At 43.1% G+C, this 18,666-nt stretch overlaps 1 protein-coding gene across 10 annotated transcripts in view; it reads right to left on the bottom strand.

The window, feature by feature from the left end:
* The window catches only part of HIVEP1 (HIVEP zinc finger 1), a 151,823-nt gene that overhangs the window by 7,511 nt on the left and 125,646 nt on the right, over positions 1-18,666 (bottom strand). The gene's annotated exons all lie outside the window — the stretch shown is intronic.

The raw sequence follows: 18,666 nt of genomic DNA, 5'->3' as shown, positions 1-18,666 counted from the left end.
ATGACCAACTGTTCTAGGGCACAGTCATTTAGTGTATCTAGAAATTTGACCTCTTTGTCCTGACCTGACTGTGAATTTACCCAGTCTATGTGTGGGTAATTGAAGTCACCCATAATTACAGCCCTGCCTCTCCTTGGCGCCTCCCTGATTTCTTCCTGCAACTCCCAGTCACTGTCGGCATTTTGATCCGGAGGGCAATGATAGCACATCCCCAGTAGAGGGCTGGGGATGTTTGTGGGGATAGAGGGCTGGATGTTCAAACACTTTTCTACTACATACCCCACATATGGAAAGCTATCCCATCAGGAAGAGGAGCTTCAGCCTAGCTGTTCCTATGATGGAGTAGCTGTCTACTCCATCTGTCTACTGTTTTTATTTTACCTGAGAGAGTTTTCAGACATGCAACACTCCACTCTCTAGTCAAGTCCAAAATGGTACATTCCTGCAGTGATGGACACATGCTATTTTTGCATGTCTGAATCATCAAATTTTTTGCAGGTTCACCAAGATGTTAGCAATATCATAAGGAGAAAGAGATTTACTAATTATGACAGATGTATTGCCTCTAGTTCTTTAATGATTCATAGATTAGATAAGTGTCTTGGTACTTTAATCAAAATAAACTCTACAAAGGGTTTAGGAGATTTTAGTTCTTAATGTTAAAGTATCTTTACTGCTCTATTACTGAGTGATTTCCCTCCCTTGTCTCCCCTTTGCCAGTTCATTCTATAGAAGCCTATTTCACTGTCAGATCTCTTTGCTTCTTCTCCACTTCCTATCTCTGGGCATTCTAGCAAGCTACTCCCTCTCCCTTTGATCAGCTTCCCTCTCTACTTATCTAGTTGCTCTTCTCTTCTTTCATGCTCAAGATTCACTTCTTTAATTCCCCCCGCCCCTGAACCAACCTGACTATTCTTTACTCCTTCCTTCTACTAATTATTACTCTCTGACCTCTTTCCCCAACCCTGTCCATCTAACCTAAGGCTCTAAGCTTAAGCTGACCTTTATGGCATTACAGGTCTGAACATTCCTGACAGCAGTGGTAGATGGAAAGACACCTTTTTGCTGACATAAGCATCCACCCTCACAATGCAGCTGGGCCGGTAGTCTTATAAATATGTGCACAGGGGGCACCAGATGTGAATTGCACTCTGTCAGCTGCCCATCCCAGTTATGAAAACAAAATCATAACTGGCAGCACATCACCAAACATGAACCAGGGGTGATAAAAACTGATGATTAAAACAAAACAAAACACAAACAGGATTTTTAAAATATTAAATTGGATATTAATTTTTTAAAAATCCATAAGAAAAAGTACCTAGGTCAAAGATATCACTATTAATATTCATCATAACTGCCTTGGGGCTTTGGAATATGCTCCCTGTCAAAGTAGGAGCATCTCCTCTCCATCTCTGTTTGCTTTTAGGAAGACCCTCAAGATACACCTGTTCTCTCGTGCTTTTAATTAAAATTAATTTTAAACTGCTTAATTGTTTTTATCCCATGAAACTGTTTTAACTTCTTTATTCTGTGAAATTGTTTTAGTTGTTTTTACTCAGTTTTATATTTATTGTTTTAAATTGTGTATACCACCTAGAGATACACATCAGGTGGTATATAAATATGATAAATTAAAAAATATGTATTAAGGTTATGTTAGACAAGAATGTACATTTACTAGAAATGATGATTAAATAGAATCTTCCTCACTAGTGATTTATATAGTTAAAATCGAGCCCTTCTGTGAAACAATTTAAATCATGATTTAAATCAAATCAACCCTGGCAGGGGCCCACAACAAAATGTTGCAGTATATACCTGGTGTGCCTGTGGCTAAGCCTGATGAAAAAAAACCAGAGTCAGCGAAACAGACAGGAGTCCCTACTGTAACTTGGGTCTTACTCCATATGCAGATTCTTTTGTTTTCTGAGTGGGGTTTTTTTTGTGGGGGGGGGGAAGACTGGTGGTTAGTCCCAGCTCCTTTTCAAAACCTTTCCCCTTCAGAAACAAAAAGCTGTGAACTGACTGGTGAGAAATCAGAGATTTACATACCCTTCCCTCTCAGATGCAGAAACGAGTATTCTTCAAGCTGATAATTCTTCCATGTTTTTCATTCAAACCCTCCTCCTCCCATTGCCACAGAGTTCCATTAGCTTTGCCCACCTGTTTGCCTGTTAATTGCACTCTGCCCATGAACATTCCATCCCACTGACTAGCATGGGGGCAGGTTTTGTTGTTGTTTGGCCCCCTTAGAGTTTTCCTCAGAATTTTTGAGCACCAACAAATCTGCAAGTCATCCCAAGTCTGCTGGTATCTCCTAGTTACCCACAGGCACTTCAGTTATCCATCCATAAGGATAACAACACTTCCAGTCCTTTCGAAAAGAGCTATAAGATCGTAACAGTAAAATAAGGAGTGTCATTTTAGGCATAAATTTGTCCAGTGAGTAGGCAGAAGTCAAATTAACGTTCACCTCCAAGAACTATAATTTAGGAGTATTAGATCACCACCCATGTGTTTTAAATGAGTTTGTCAGCAGCACACAATAATGTTCTAAACTGTACACCAATTGCACTGGCCTACTTTTATGTACATATTTACGTACAATTACTTTATGTTTTAAAGCCTAGAAGCTGGGCTGACCACAGCAGTGAAACCAACCACTGCTGAATTTATAGCTGGCAATGAAAATAAAATGGATTGTAAGGAACAGATAACTACTTCAAAAGAATGAGTATTTTTAAAAGGAGCTAGACAAATGCTCATACCTTTGTGAAGGTAACTGTTATCTAGCCATTTCACATCTGAAAACAAAATCACATGCTATACACATATAGTAATGGTTTGCTATGGAAAATAAGCCTTAGTATTACTGCAGCAAATTATTTAAAGTTGCATGATTGCAAGTCTGTACCAAGACTAAGCCCTGGTTGATATAGTAAGACATGCAGATGTTGACAATGGGGTGGAGAGGCATTTCCCTCAAGCACCAAGCATGGGGTGGAGATGCATTTCCATCAAGCAAATGGGCCTGGTTCTCATATGATGGAGGAGAGGAGCTCCCATCACCTCCTCCAAACTTTCAGTACTGTCCTGGCTGTATAAACTAGGATTAATGCGTACATGGTGAATTGATTCTTGCCGGGGGGTGGGGGTGGGGTGGGGATCATTGTGTAATTGTTCAGACATTTGAGTCCTGCATAATTTGTTCATAAATGATTGGTTCTGTAGAATTCTCATCCCTCTCTTTCAATAATTTGCTGAAGCATCAGAAATAAAGGACTCTCTTAAAATCTAATGTTTTAACAGCAAAAGAGTACATTATGGAGGAATACAAACTATGCCCTTTGATCATTCAGTAGAGAGCCATTAATTTGCACTCTTGCATCAAAAGACCAGTAATTATGGGCACAAAATAAGCACAGTACACATTTTAGAATAGTATTGATTTTAGTGAAAAGAGAATTTAGCAGAATTTAAACTTCCCAACTGATGAAATAAAATTTTAAAGATGATTTATTTTAGCTGGATTATTTGGGTATGGGGAAGAGGAGGACAATTAACACCAACGTGGCAATTAAACATGACAATGCAGTCTAGTTTGCACAATGTTCAGTCTTTGAATTTCCACTTTTAAGGAAGTGTGCACCTATTACATTTTTTTCTTGTAACTTTTTCAATTAAATTCTTACTTTATCTGGAGAAAACCAAACCCTAAGCTACAAGGTCTGTTTTAAATAGTATACCATAGAAGTTACAAAGGTGTTCGGCTAATACTATACAGCAGCTATTCACAAAAGTGTTCTAGTGACAAAACAAAATATTTTAATAGCTCACGAAGAATAGAAGTAGGGGAAAAGTTTTGTTCATATTATTTGTGTTGACTTTCTAAAAACGTTACCAATTACAGAATAAAGATTTTCACATAAAATTGTGGGTCATCCATGATAGCATAGGCTGCATTCAACAGGTGAAGCCCAGCAAAGGCTGACACAGTGCTCACTATCAGAGTCAGCATGCTAGCTTGGGTGAAACAGTTATAGTAGTAATGATAAAAATACTGCTGTTTGAGAGTGTGGGAATTTGCAAGTACAACAGAGAACCAAGCTTAGGGAAAGGGAGTTTTATAGTTCCTATATGGAGAAACAACTCTGCTATTTATTGTGAAAAGAAAAAGCACAAAACCTTGAGTTGTTTGAAATGACCCCTACATATATTGTGATTTGTATCAGTTGTTGATACAAAGTTGTTGAGAGATCGTTAAATTGAAAGGGGAATTCTCTAAAAATGCTTCACCAAGAGGCAGCAGTAGGATGTGAGGTTTCTTTCTTGCTGCAGGTGTTTCCACTAATGTCTACAATAAGCTGCTATCAATGGTGTTTGGAAGAATCCTAAGTCTTTTCTTCCCTTCCCATTGCCAAAACATCCCTTACAGTGGAACTAACAGCACTCTGTTTAACACCATCAACAAAACTTTAATTGCTTTTGTTGGAGTTGGTGGGAAGTGACTAATACATTTGTCTTTTTAAAAACTCTGATTTCTTAACTTGAGTTATCTGCAACTCGTTATACCGATTTATTTATAACACATTTAACGAATCCCAGAAATTGAACACAAAACACAAAACACCTTATCACTAAAGTAGAAATTAAACTGTTAAAATGTTGTGTTACCTGCACTGTACGCAGCTATTAAAACCCAAAATTGCTTATGGAATGTTGAAAAATAAAAATCTTATATGAAGACAAAAGTCTCTTATACTGGGCAGAATCTGGACTACGTTAGACATTATTAAGCCCATCTGAAATTAGTAGGACTCAAGTTAGTCCTATCTATCTATCTATCTATCTATCTATCTATCTATCTATCTATCTATCTATCTATCTTCCTTCCTTCCTTCTATACTGCCCAAACTTTCGTCTCTGGGCGGTTAACATAAAAACAATTAAAACACATATAAAAGTTCAAACAATGCAACAATTTAAAAACAGCCATAAAAACTAACCTGGCTCATTTATTTCAGAGGTGCTTAATCATAACTTAGTCTGGATCCCATTGTCTTTATCAGCTATATTATGCTTTATTTTTAATCTGTTCTTGTTTTATGCTCTTAGTGTAATTTTATTTTTTGTATTTGAAATGGTTTGTTTTTACATTTTAATCATTGTTAGCCACCTTGGACTTTAATATATATTAAAGGTGGGGTATACAGATTTGAATGAATGAATCAATACCTAATTTATTCTAATTATTTGAACCAAATTTGGTTAAAATTTGTTATTTGAACAAAAACAAATAAATACAAAGTTTATACAAGTTAATAATCCAGTTCCCATATACACACAGCTGAGGATATCTGAGTATTTTATTTCTGCACGGCACCTCGTATACCTTAGGTGAGTTTATAAACATGCATGGACAACGGCACACTCCCCTGACTTAGTCCTCTGGAAACTGGTTCTATAGCCAGAAACAAGAATGGCACTAACTGAGCACACTTTCCTTATTCTAGAGGTAGTGGTGGACATGATGCACACTCCAATGCTAGTGTTTCCGACCTGCCGGGGCTACTGTGCATGTGGGAAGGCAGCCGCAGGGGTGGTGCAGAGGTGGGGAGTTACGCAGCTATTTAAAACAGTATGCAGGCACTTGTGCTGTGCTACTTCCATGGATTTGTTTCAAACAATGAAACTAACGTGACCCAAGTGCCCGCACACAGTTTTAATGTCTCCTCAACACCCCCAGGGCTGACTTTCGCATGCGCAGCAGACCTGGTGGGTTGGAAACACCAATGTTAGAGTGCACTTCATGCCAGCCAGTGTTAGTACTAAATTTAACCAAATGTAAATAAGGTGGTATTCCTTCATAAACAAATCAAGATTTGTAATGGAAAATCCAGAGTGTGGATCAACCATTAGCTATAACTATGACAACAACATGTTTTGGTAGTACAACGGAGAAAAGACATTCCTCTTATCACCACAACTGAACATGCTTGTGTACTTAAGGTAACTTTTCATCACATACTTAAAATAAACCTACTGGCCAAAATTTACTTCACACTGATTTCCACTATGTCCTTTATTGCCTCAGACAAACACTGACATCTGGTGGCAAATCTCTGACTGGGAGAACCTGAACGCCCCAGAGATTAAAAGGGCTTTGATGTATCTTCTGAAATTATAAGACTAGCTGTCAGACACTTTTTCATAGAAGGGACTGTTCCGACGACTCCCAGCTGTCTACTATGGTCTTCTGTGCAAGTCATGCCCTTCTTCTCAGCCACTGACTGGGAGTACCCGCTGGCATCAACATATGAGACGACATTAGTGTGCATTCGTGGGTGTGCAGCACATGTCAGAGTGATGCAGCTGAGGTTAGGGTGAAACATTTCAGTCTCCAAGTATATTTTGTTCAGAGTATATACAGTATTTGTATTGAAACGTATCTTCCAAATCACATTCATGTGAATTGTTCAGGATCAGAACTGAATGCTTATCAGTCCGATGAAATGGCTAGTTAGGGGGGGAAATGTAAGTGGCTAAAATCCTTTCACCAGCATCCTTTTACTACCTGTTGTGTCATTTTGCCACCCCTTGACAACTCTTCAGTATCTGAACTCACTTCTCACATGCCATTGCTTGTCTTCTGGAAGCCTCTTACATGCTAAGAGAGCTGCCCTCATATCCTTTTAGTCAGAACTTCGGTATGGAGCTATAATGCAATGATAAAAGACATGCCTTGTATACACAAAGCACCTATCATCTCTAGGTAGGGCTGGGAGAAACCCTGGAGAACTGCTGCCAGTCAGTACAGACAATATTGAGCTAGAGTGGTTATCTGTCTGGCAACTCCTTAGGTTCACCTGTCCCTGTTATCCCTGCCTCTTCCTCTATTGGCCATTAATATCTGTTCCATACCCATTGCTCTTTACTGAAATGCTTGAAAATGGCAAACTCCCATTTTCCACAATCCTTGTCATCTGTACTACTGCCAATTTCAACTGAATGCAGAGGCTGATGTTGAGTCATGATGTAAGAATAGCTCTTGGGAGGTCAGACTCTTTACTTTACCAAGTACATGGTTTCACAGATCCGAAAAAAGTTCAATAATGTGTGTGTGTGATCCTCTAGCCCACCGGGGACCTCAAAAGGGCCTGATAAAAGTCCCTGGGCCTCATGTTTGGATACTCTTGCCTGAAACACATTTATTAGAAAATATTTTTCACTGTGATCATACCCACACACGTTTCTGCCAAATAAATGTACTTAAAGATTGGGGCATTAATCACCTAATTATGAGGAATGCACAATGAAACATGATAACCCTAAGTTGTAGTGTGTCACACTGAATGGTTCACCTGGTCTGACAGCTTAGTTCAGAAGCCAGCATTCCAGACATAGTAGTGCTGTATTCAGGGTGGGAAGGATCAAGAGATGAAAGATCCAAGGGTGAGTGGAAACATAAGAGGTGAAATGACATGGATCACTTAAGACCCAAATGAGAGCAAATACAAACATAAGAAAACTGCCACAATTCACCAAGCCCTGCCACTGTTCTCTCTAAGGTGTGTGCACATGCTCACAAGTTTTATAATGTCCACTCAGTAGCAAGGCGCCACTCTGAATGCATATGTGCACACAGTGCCTTGATTCTGCCACCCAGAACAAAACTCATTCCGCACAGAGATGCAAAAATTAGAGGGACCACTGAGCCCTGCTACTATAAAATACTCATTCATATAAAAGGTGCAAGCCCCACAGAAATCGAAGATGTGCAGAAGCTTTGTAAGAAGCTCTACAAATTCTTACGTATCAGTCAAGCTCCTCCCATGAATACACTCACACTCTCCACTTCCTTTTATTATCATTATACTGCCTTAAGGTGTATGAAAATCAAATGAAATGTGGAAGAAGAGCCTATACAATTGATTTGATTTCTGTTCTGGCATTAACTGCAGTATTTTCCTGTCAACCCTAATCTTGATAGGGGAAGGAGCTACTCAAAGCTTCATGGATCAGTATACTTTAATGGAAAAATATTAATCAGGTTCATTGTCTGTGCGAATGAAGGATTGCAGGAGGTCTAAAAGCTTACAGGATATTTTAAGCTACAATTGGTTCAATAAAGGTTCTGGCTGCAATCCGGAGAATTGCATATGCAGCTGGATCTGATTGTTGGCTGTGAACAACAAAGAACCAAGCTGCTCCGGAGCTTACAAGAGGAAAGCTCAAGCTGTGATTGAGATCCTTACTTGCCAGATCACAACCATCTCATGCAGCTATGATACACCTAGCAACTTTGTTAAGACTAAATGAAACAGAGCTAATTATCTGCTCAATGCACATAAACTAAATTTTAGCTCACTAACCTGAAGAATTTCATGAGTCCTACAGGGCCCGGAAATTGTGTTAGAAAACAAAAGGGAAATAAAATCCTCAATATAATTGTATGCACAATTGAGAAGGAAGCCTGATTTTTCTTTTACATCCTCATGAATGAAAAAGTCCCCTTGGTGTTATGCAGGTGGCTAAATGTTCACACACACACCCCGGCGCCAATAAGGGTCAGTCGTTTCCAAAGTAAAGTTTGTCCACCTGCTTTAAGTCTTAGGTATCCTAGCAACACAGTTTCAAGAGATATCCCTGATACCTAGGGAGAAAGAAATTTGCATGTAATTGCATCATTGCCCCTTTATAAAGATCTTGCATCAAGACCCCAGACTGCTTTTTTGAACTGCTTTTTTGAACTTGTTTCAAAGAGTTCTGTAGAGGAACCTTCTGTTGCATTACGGGAGGCAAACTAGTATCATATTTTTAACCAATTACAATGTATAATCCTAAATTAATGTCTCGTAAGCGATCTTTCAAAAATCTAATTGATGTTAACAAGTTGTTCTAAGTACTAATCTGCCTACTTTCCTTTCACTATAATCTTAATTGATAATTACGATCCTCACAAGTTAACCCACTTCAGCCTTAAATGTTTACATGTCTGCCATCCTTAACTGGGATGGATGACATCATCACAAACTGTGCCGTTGAGGTGTCCTTAAGTGTCACTCACTACAACTGTACCAAATTTGGTTCAAATCGGTTAGGAAGTCCAAAAGTTAGCCCACTTGTGCCAACCATTCACACATCTGCCATCTTGAGTCAGGGTTGATGACAACATCACAAACTATGCCCTTGCCTTAAGCCAACCCAATGTAGCAAATTTGGTTAAAATTGGTTAAGGGGTTCACAAGTTAGGGATGTACATGAATCGCGATTCATGCCCAGATTTGAAGCTCACCTTGGGCACCTTTAAAAATGAGAAGAGCAGGTCGGTACCTCCTGCTCCGCTGCTCAATGCAGCTTTCTGCTGTGGTTGAACCCCCCCACCCCAGCACCCCTCACATGGTGATGTGGCAGTGCCATGCACATGGCCTCCACACATGCACATATATTCCAATCTGCGCGCAAACTGCGATTCGGCACATCCCTATCACAAATTAGCTCACTTGTGCTTCAAACATATACGTGTCTGCCATCTTGAATTGGGGTGGATGACATCACAAACTATGCCCTTGAGCTGTCCTTATGTGTCCCTACAACTATACCCTATTTGATTCATATTGGTCCAGGCACTGTAAAGTTGAGGGGGGGGGAGGCACATACAGAATGCTGGGTGATCTCATAAGTTTACTTTCCTTAAGGAAATTAGGCTTAAAAAAAGAAAGCTTTTCAATTTCTTTTGTATTTACACTGGGAGCTGAAAAAGCAATGTTGAAAACTATGAAAGATTCACAGCAATGATTACTTCTACTCTTAAGAACAAAAGCAGCTAATGTTGTGTCCCATTCAGCTCTGCACCATCTTATTGTTACCTCCAAGTTCTGCATTTTGTATACATCTCAATCTTTCAGTTATATGGCCTTCTATTTTTGCTGCCTTATTTGTGTTGCACATGGAAGTTCCTTAAATTAAGGAGGACTATTGTCCAACAGCAAAGATTACTTTTGCCCCTTTCTGTCTATCAATAAGAGACAATTCAATTTCCACTGTAAAGTGGTGAAAATAGTTTAGTGTGCAACGGAGTCATACCAATGGAGATAACTACATTGTCTGTCTCACATCTTTAAGAATTAAATTCAATTAATTTACTTGGTTATTGGGTGCCAAGTACGAGAAAGCGTATCACTCTTTTAACCCTTTCTGCTCTTTCAACAAGAAGTCACTACTTTGTATTTTCAGCCTCTCCAAAATCCAACAAACAATTTAACATAAATCAGAAAAAATACTCAGAGGGAAGAAAAGATGTCACACTAGAGCACAGGCCAACGAAATAATATGCTGTCATACTAACTATACCTTACTGGGCTAAAGTGGAAAAAAGTTTTAAACTATATCACATTTTATTTAATTCAATTACCACCACCTTGTGTTTGTGATTCAAAACACTTTAACAGGGCTTTTTAAAAGGAAGATTCAGAATAGCACAATGGTATGCGAGTATAATTTACACTTATAGCATGAACTGCTAAACACACTCATGCATGTCCGTCTGTGCACACAAGCTTTGGTGCCTAAAGTCACAAACCATGGCATTTAGTTCTACATAGAACGGAAGAAAATTCTCAGAACTAGGAACCTGATAGCACTATTTCAGAAGAGTGTTATATTCACTGGTAAAGACTCAGTAGGGAATAGCATCTGCGGGAAGAGTCTTTGGCAGCGGGAGGAGAAATGGATAAGCTTCATCAGGGACTGGGGTTCTAGAAGAGCCTGGACTACTCTACTTGTCTCATTATCAGCCACTTTTTACATTATCCAATATAATACAACTTTTGCATGACCTGAAGTTTCAAACTGCACAAATGTTCTTTTAGATGTGCACATCCCCCCACTAGTACTTCACATTTTGTGTTTGGTTGCACATTTTAAGAAGCCCTAAACTTTAATGTCCAACATTCCTTTATGTGATGCTTGAATCAATAAGGAATGCAAGAAAGGGCATTTTTTATCGCTGCCAGCCACATGCATTTTTATATTCATTTCTCACTATTATGAAGAAAAAGGAAATATAGGCGAACCTCATTATCCGCGCGGGTTCCGTTCTCCACAACAACCACGGAAAACAGAATCGTGGCTAATGGGGCATTGTGGCAATGGAAATGCGGGGTGGTTAGGTTCCTGGAGGCTGAAAAATGGGCAAAACTCCACACAAAAAACACTTCGGGGAAAGCCAAATAAAGTGCGCTACGGTGCTCTGTGGGTCTTCAGCTGTCCAGAAATGACTCTCCCGTCCCCAATTCCCAATTTTTCAATGAAATGTTTTTTTTAAAAAAAACACCCAGATGTACCTCAAAATGGCTCCTCTTCACAAAATGGTGGCCTGAAATGACCTCCAAGGTCATTTCCAGCTATCCCGAAACCGCAGATATGTGGGTTTTAACCCTTTTGTGTCTACGGATAATGAGGGCCGGGTGTCAATTAGGTGACCATGGATACCTGGAACTGCAAATAGCAGTGCTGCGTATAGCGCGGTCCACCTGTATAGTTAATGTGAATTTATTAAGGCTAATAATTTCATTCTCAGCTATGGATGAATGCAGGGATCAAGGAACAATATCCAGATCCGATAGCAGATACCAGATAAAGGTAAAAAGGTAAAGTGTGCCATCAAGTCAATTTTGACTCCTGGCACCCACAGAGCCTGTGGTTTTCTTTTGGTAGAATACAGGGAGGGTTTACCATTGCCTCCTCCTGTGCAGTATGAGATAATGTCTTTCAGTATCTTCCTATATCGCTGCTGCCCAACAGAGTACCATAGGTTTAACTATATATGGCAAAATGCTGAGCACCTTTTATTTGTTCTAACATTTGCCCTTTTCACTGAAAGTGTTTGAATTAAAACTGGAAGCATTTTTCTATGAATGGGAAACTTGACAATATAGCACACATTTCACATATAGAAATTGCACGTTTATATAACATCTTAAATAAAACTGCACAATGTGTAACCTACCTAACCTAGCCTACTTCACAGGGTTACTGTGAGGATAAAAATAACCATGTATACTGCTCTGAGCTCCGCGAAAGAAGAACGAGATATAAGTGTAAAAAAAAAAAGTGTTACTAAAAGCAGGCAATTCAAACAATCTGGACTCATCTGGAGGGAGCAAGAGAGAGTGGGGCGGGAGGGAGGGGACAAGAGAGTGGGGAGGGAGGGGAAGCCGGCCCCAAAGAGAGCACAGATGCTCTGTGCGGGCTGGCTAGTTTTTTTAATATTCCCCATGTAAAACTGGCTCTCCCTCTACAAGTAAAACACCTTCTAGCATATAAGGGAGAAAGGTTCTAGTCAATCTGCTCCTTGCTGTGCTAGTTTTCTACCGGTAGGGAAGCTTTTGTGATATTTAAAAACATCTGAAAATGGCCTCTCCCTCTGCACACCGGCAGGGTGAAGCAGAACCACCTCATTCCCATTTTATTCTGCCCCACCTTATTCCTATTTTGATGCACAAGCTCTGCTGGATTGTAGACAATCATTCCATTATCATCTTGGATGAATGTAACTACAGGTTGCTTACCTGTAACTTTGGTTCTTCTAGTGGTCATCTGTCCTTTTTACACCAATGGGCTATGTGCCTGCGCAGAGACCTTGCCGGAACCTAACAAGCTTAATTCTTCTGATTTGGGCGGGAACCCTGCCCCCAGCTGCTATATGCGGCTGTGCCACTCCACATCACCTCAATCACGGAGTCCAGAAGACCCAGCGGGGAGGATGGGAGGGCATGTAAAAGGACAGATGACCACTAGAAGAACCAAAGTTACAGGTAAGCAACCTGTAGTTCTTCGACGTGGTCTCAGTCTTTTACACCAATGGGCTCATAACAAGCTAGCACCCAAGGAGGAGGGAACAAACTGAAACGATATGCAATCTGCCAGAAGTATTTATTTCAAGAAATGAAGTACATCAAGTGAAAATGGATTGCAGGACAGTCCTGCCAAACTTAGCATCATTCCGTGCCCTGGCATCAATAGCATAATGACGAATAAAGGAATGGGGCGAAGCCCAAGTAGCTGCCTGACAGATAGTGTCCAAAGGGACCGCACAATCAAAGGCAACAGAGGCCGCCATGGACTTAAATGAATGGGCCTTAACGGTCGCAGGCAATTGTTTATGTGCTAATTTGTAGCAAAGCTCAATGGTAGAGACGATCCACCTAGACAGGGACTGAGCAGAAACTTGTAGACCCTTGTGGGGTCCATCATACAGAACAAACAGAGAAGGAGTTTTCCTCCATTCTGCTGACCTCTGGACATAGAAGGATAATGCCCTCCTAACATCCAAATGATGCAACCTGCACTCTGCATCAGAGGAAGGGTTTTGGAAAAATATGGGCAAAGTGAGTGGCAAGGAACAATGAAACACAGAAACCACCTTTGGAAGGAATTTGACATCCAGTCAGAGTGCCACCTTGTCTTTGTGACACTGCAGGTACGGCGGATCAACCCTCAGGGCCCACAGTTCACTCACCCTCCTAGTGGAGCTGATTGTCACCAGGAAGGCAGCCTTCCACGTCAGGAGAAGGGGGTCAATTGAAGCCAAAGGCTCAAAGGAAGGTTGTAGCAATCCAACTAGAACCACCGACGGGTCCCAGGCCGGTGACATAACAGGATCATCTGGGAAAACATGGGATAAACCCTTCAGGAAATTTTTAACCATTGGGTCCTAAAACCAGGAAACCTGGGGGGCTGGCGAATGCGCCACAATGGCCACTGTATGTACCCTGAGAAAAGATAGTTTCAGACCAGACTCTTTCAGATATAGCAGATAGGTACAAACATTTTTAACAGACAGGTTAAGCACATCAAATCCATTTTGAGAAGCAAAGGAACAGAAGCGTGTCCGCTTATGTTCATATGACTTCCTCGTCGATGGCTTTCTAGCCGCAAGCAGAATGTCCCCGAGTCTCACCTGGAAGTTGGTAGGACTTCCAGATGGTCAGGTGCAGGGATCGGATGTCCAGATGGAGCACCCTACCTCTCTCCTGTGACAGCAGGCAAGGCAGAGTGGGAGGCGCACCTAAGTCACTGCCAGCCACCTCAGAGCCTCAAACCAAGGCATCCTTGGCTACCAGGGGGCTATCAGGATGGCCCTGGCGCGGTCCTCCCTCAGTTTGTGCAGAACCTTTGGAATGAGGGGAAATGGAGGAAGCAGGTTAAGGAAGGGGCCTGTCCAGGACAGGACGAAAACATCGCCCCGAGAGCCCGCGCCTTCCCCTCCCCTGGAGCAATAGAGGGAACACTGAGCATTGTCCCGAGCCGCAAACACATCCAGAGCCAGAGCAACCTAGATTGCGAATATGTTCGGGAGAACACCTCGGTTGAAGGACCACTTGTGGGAGACCATTGTAAGCCTGCTTAACGTGTCTGCCTGGACATTCAGGGTCCCCTGGATGTAGACTGCATGAGGTGCCACCACATGTGCCACACATCAATGCCACAGGTCGAGTGAAAGGAACAGAAGGCCCCTCGAGGTTGTGCCTCCCTGCCAATTTATTTAGGCTTTCACCGTTGTATTGCTGGTCTGGATTGTCAACGAACAACCCGCCATTATGGGCAAGAAACCCCTGAGGGCATGGAATATGGCCAACAGTTCCAGGTAATTGGTGTGCCGACCTTTCTCTGTCGACGTCCAATGGCCACTCAGGCGAAAACTGCCCAAATGAGTGCCCCAACCTAGCTCCAATGCTTCGGTCGTAATCACCCAGCAGGGACAGATGGAAGGGGACACGGTGTTTCAGATGGCGAGTCTCGACCCACCATGCCACGGCTTCCCGCACTTTTCGAGGAGGGGTATGCTCCAACCAAGCCGAGCCCTGAAGGGGGTCAAACACATCCAGGAACCACCGTTGAATGATGCGCATTTGAAGGTGTACATGTGGAAGCATGCATGTGGTGGCTACCATATGTCCCAACAGGCGCTGTACTGAATGCATGGTCTGCGGCCCTCTGGCCAGGAAAGCGGAGGCCAGCTGTACAAGCGTTTCTATGCGGGCCTCTGGAAGGAAGAACTTCTCCAGGCCGGTGTCGAAGATCAGCCCTATAAACTGTATCCTGTGGACAGGATCCAGCTGGGATTTATCGGAATTGATTTGTAAGCCCAGGCTCTGCAGAGTATCTATGACCATGTCGAGAGACTTCAGGGCAGCTTGCCTGGAACTCGCCAGGATGAGCCAATCATCAAAATACGGTAGGATCTGCATCCCTTGCTCTTGCAGAAAGGTCACCACTGGGGCCAGGCATTTTGTAAAAACCCTCAGGACTGTTGTGAGACCAAATGGCAGAGCCTTGAATTAGTAAAGGATTCTCCCTATCTGGAAATGCAGGAAGTGGCAATGCTGAGGGCATATGGAGAAATGGTAGTATGCGTCTCTCAGGTCCAGGGAGACCATTCACAGGTCCTTTTCTAAGAGGGCCAGAAGAGTTGGTACCGACAACATACGGAAATGCCTGTACACAAGGTGTTTGTTCAGGGCTCCGAGGTCCAGTATAGGATGCTGACCGCCGTCCAGTTTCGGAACGATAAAGTACCGGGAATAAAAGCTGGGGCTCTTCCCATTTGCAACCTTCTCTATTGCATCTTTTGAGAGAAGAGCAGAGACTTCCTGGTCCAACTCCAGAGTCAATGGAGTAGTCACGACCCCAGACACCAGTGGCGTCTGATAGAACTCAAGAGCATAGCACATTTGTATGCCTGTGAGGACCCATTGATCCGCAGTCACCTTGTCCCAATTCACTGCGAAAGGGAGCAAGGCGAGTCCGAAAGGGCCAATAGTCATTGCTTTTTCTGAAAAGTATTCGGACGCTGCTTCTGAAAGGTTGGAACTAGGTTGGAACCCAGACTTGTATCGAGGCTGGAACTTGTTGACGCGAAAGGAACGCTCCGATGAAGATTGCTGCTGCGAAGGGGCTTTCTGCTGTTGGTAAGGGGACCACCTAGATGGCCTCTGTGGCTTAGGGGCAGAGGAAGAGTAGGACATCGATTTCACCATACTCCTCAGCTTCTGTACCTTCTGTAACGTGTAATCCATTTGCTCCGCAAAGAGGCTAGAACCCTTGAAAGGAAGATCTTCAATCCTAGTGTGGGCCTCATAGGTCAGTCCGGACGAACGCAGCCAGGGTCACTTTTCCCCACAAAAAGTGGTTGTACCTGGCATTATAGGCCTGGTAATTGGCCACCCACAAGTGGAGAGCCGAAGCCAAGTAGAGCCTCTTCCCAAAGGAGTCCAACTTCCTGCCCTCCTTATCACCAGGTGCAGAATGACTGCACCCTTCAGGGATGCCTCCACCACAATGGAGGAGTGGGATGTTTCTTTAAGAAAGTCGTATCATCCTGCATCTGTACCCTGTAGAAATTCTCCAAACACCTGTTGGGTTGGGAAAGAGTTGATGGTTTTTTCCAGTGCCCTTGCATGACTCCCAACAGGGCAGTGTTAAGGGGCAGAGAGGCTGGTACCTTAGCCTCCACATCAATGAGGCTAAATAAAGGGTCCAATTCCCCTTTCTGCTGCATACCAAGGCTCACACTTAGGGCAGAGGCCATGTGGGCCACATAGGCCGAGTATTGTTTAAGGTCCTCTGATGGAGACACTGGCTTAAGAGTCTGATTGACTGTTCAGAGGGGAAGACCCCAGGGAAACAGCATCTGAGCCTGGAGAGCCAGGTTCACTCTCACTGTCCGACTCAGGAGGCGCCAAAGAGTCTTGGGCCAACAGCTGGGGAATCCATCTGGCTTTCCACTGTGTCTGGTACCGACTCATCTGCTTCCGCTGGCGGTACTGGGGTAGCTTTTGATACTGGAGATCGAACCAGAATTTCATAGGGTGATCCGCACCTCTCAGGACGGTCCCAAAGGCCCCTTTGAGGAGAGTGAGGTCTCCCTTCTGAATGCGAAGGGGGCTTGTGCCAAGTACGAATAGTCCCAGCTCCCCCATAAGCGGGTTCCTCTCTATACCAAGACCCATATCAGGGCTTCCCATAGTCTGAACAGTCCGAACAATAATCAGAGCGATAGTGTCTATAAACGATGGAGTCTCAGCGCCAATCTCCATAAGAGGAGGGTTCGTCCTCCACATAGGAGGAACGTTGTGCAGGGACACAGTATCGATCTGTGTACGCAGGCTCACGTTGATCCCAGTCTCTTCCGGGCCTGTATTCGGAACGTTATTCCAGGTCCCAACACGCGCTCTGATCCCTAGGAGGGAGGTGCTCCACGCGGCGGATGGGAGATGAACGTCTTTGCGACTGTTGCGCCATGCCCCGAAGCCAACTTTGGTTTCTTAACCAGCGGGGCCTCCAAAGAAGGAACTGATGTGGGCTTCTTCTTCTTAGCAATAGGCAGAAGGTGTTGACTCACCAACAGATGCAGAACCAACTTCAGCTTCTTCTTCTTCTTCTGTATCTGTACCGAAGAGATTGGGGTTGGGGATCCAGTACTGTAGGCATAGGAGGCTTAGGCAAGTCGACTAACAGCACTGACGGGACTGAGACTATCGAGAGGTCCGAAGCAGCACTGAGACTGGTACTGAGGCCGGGAGTTCTTGCTCCGTAGGAGCGGAGTCCAATCGCACCAAAGAAGTCATTTTGAATGATTGCTTCAACAATAAGGCCTCAGACGAATGGAGTGCCAAGTTCCACAGGGCAGTACGCAAGCGAGAAGCCCTATTTTTTTGAGTCTGTTTTGTAAACCTTTGGCAATGAATACAGGTCTCAACAATGTGGGATTCTCCTAGGCAGAGAAGACACTTGTTATGAGTATCGGGGGAAGGGATCTTAGATCTGCAGTGAACACATTTCTTAAAACTCTTTGTACCTGGCATAGGACACTGCAGGCTGGTTGGACACCAAGCCCTGTCCCAGCGCAGATCAGAGCCATGGAGAGTGGGGGTGGGGTTAAAATAACAACGCCAAGAAAAAAACTCTACTGCGCGAAATGAAGCAACAATAATAGAGTGAAAAACAAGGAAAACAGGAGAAACAACAAGAGGATTCAAGGACTAGTCCTAATTGTTGCCGAGCTGAAGCTTCCACGACATCTACTGAAGCGCAGAAGGCGAAGACTGAGGGGATGTGGAGTGGCGCAGCCGCATATAGCGGCTGGGGGCAGGGTTCCCACCCAAATCAGGAGAATTGAGCTTGTTAGGTTCCAGTGAGGTCTCTGCACAGGCGCATAGCCCACTGGGATAAAAGACAGGGACCACGTTGAAGAACCAGGGCTACTGGCTTCAAGAGCTGCAACCTAACATAGCAAGCACTCACAAGCCATTGATATTGAACTTTCTCTGCTATATTTTAGGCTATGACCAATTTGCACCAAATCCAATAGTTGACTATAATGGAATGGCATAGGGTAGGTGATTATTCACCCAATCTATATATGCTGCAAGATTAGGAATGAGTTGTGGGTTCCTATGCCCATGTTCAGTGCAGAACACAATGCCTGAGAGGCGGAACATGAGACCTCCTCTATGTTGTTTTTTTAAATGGAATCTGAAAAGGTCTACCTCTCCACTTCAGAGGCATCTTGTGTGCAAGCAGAGTGGCTGGCATCCAGACCAGCACTGCAGTGACTTCGAGATTAAGGCTACACCATCATTTTCAATGATCTTCCCT

This window comes from Hemicordylus capensis, chromosome 4 (assembly GCF_027244095.1).
Source record: "Hemicordylus capensis ecotype Gifberg chromosome 4, rHemCap1.1.pri, whole genome shotgun sequence".
Lineage (NCBI taxonomy): Eukaryota > Metazoa > Chordata > Lepidosauria > Squamata > Cordylidae > Hemicordylus > Hemicordylus capensis.
Note: the sequence above shows the minus strand (reverse complement) of the source record. Positions and strands in the feature narration are given on the sequence as shown.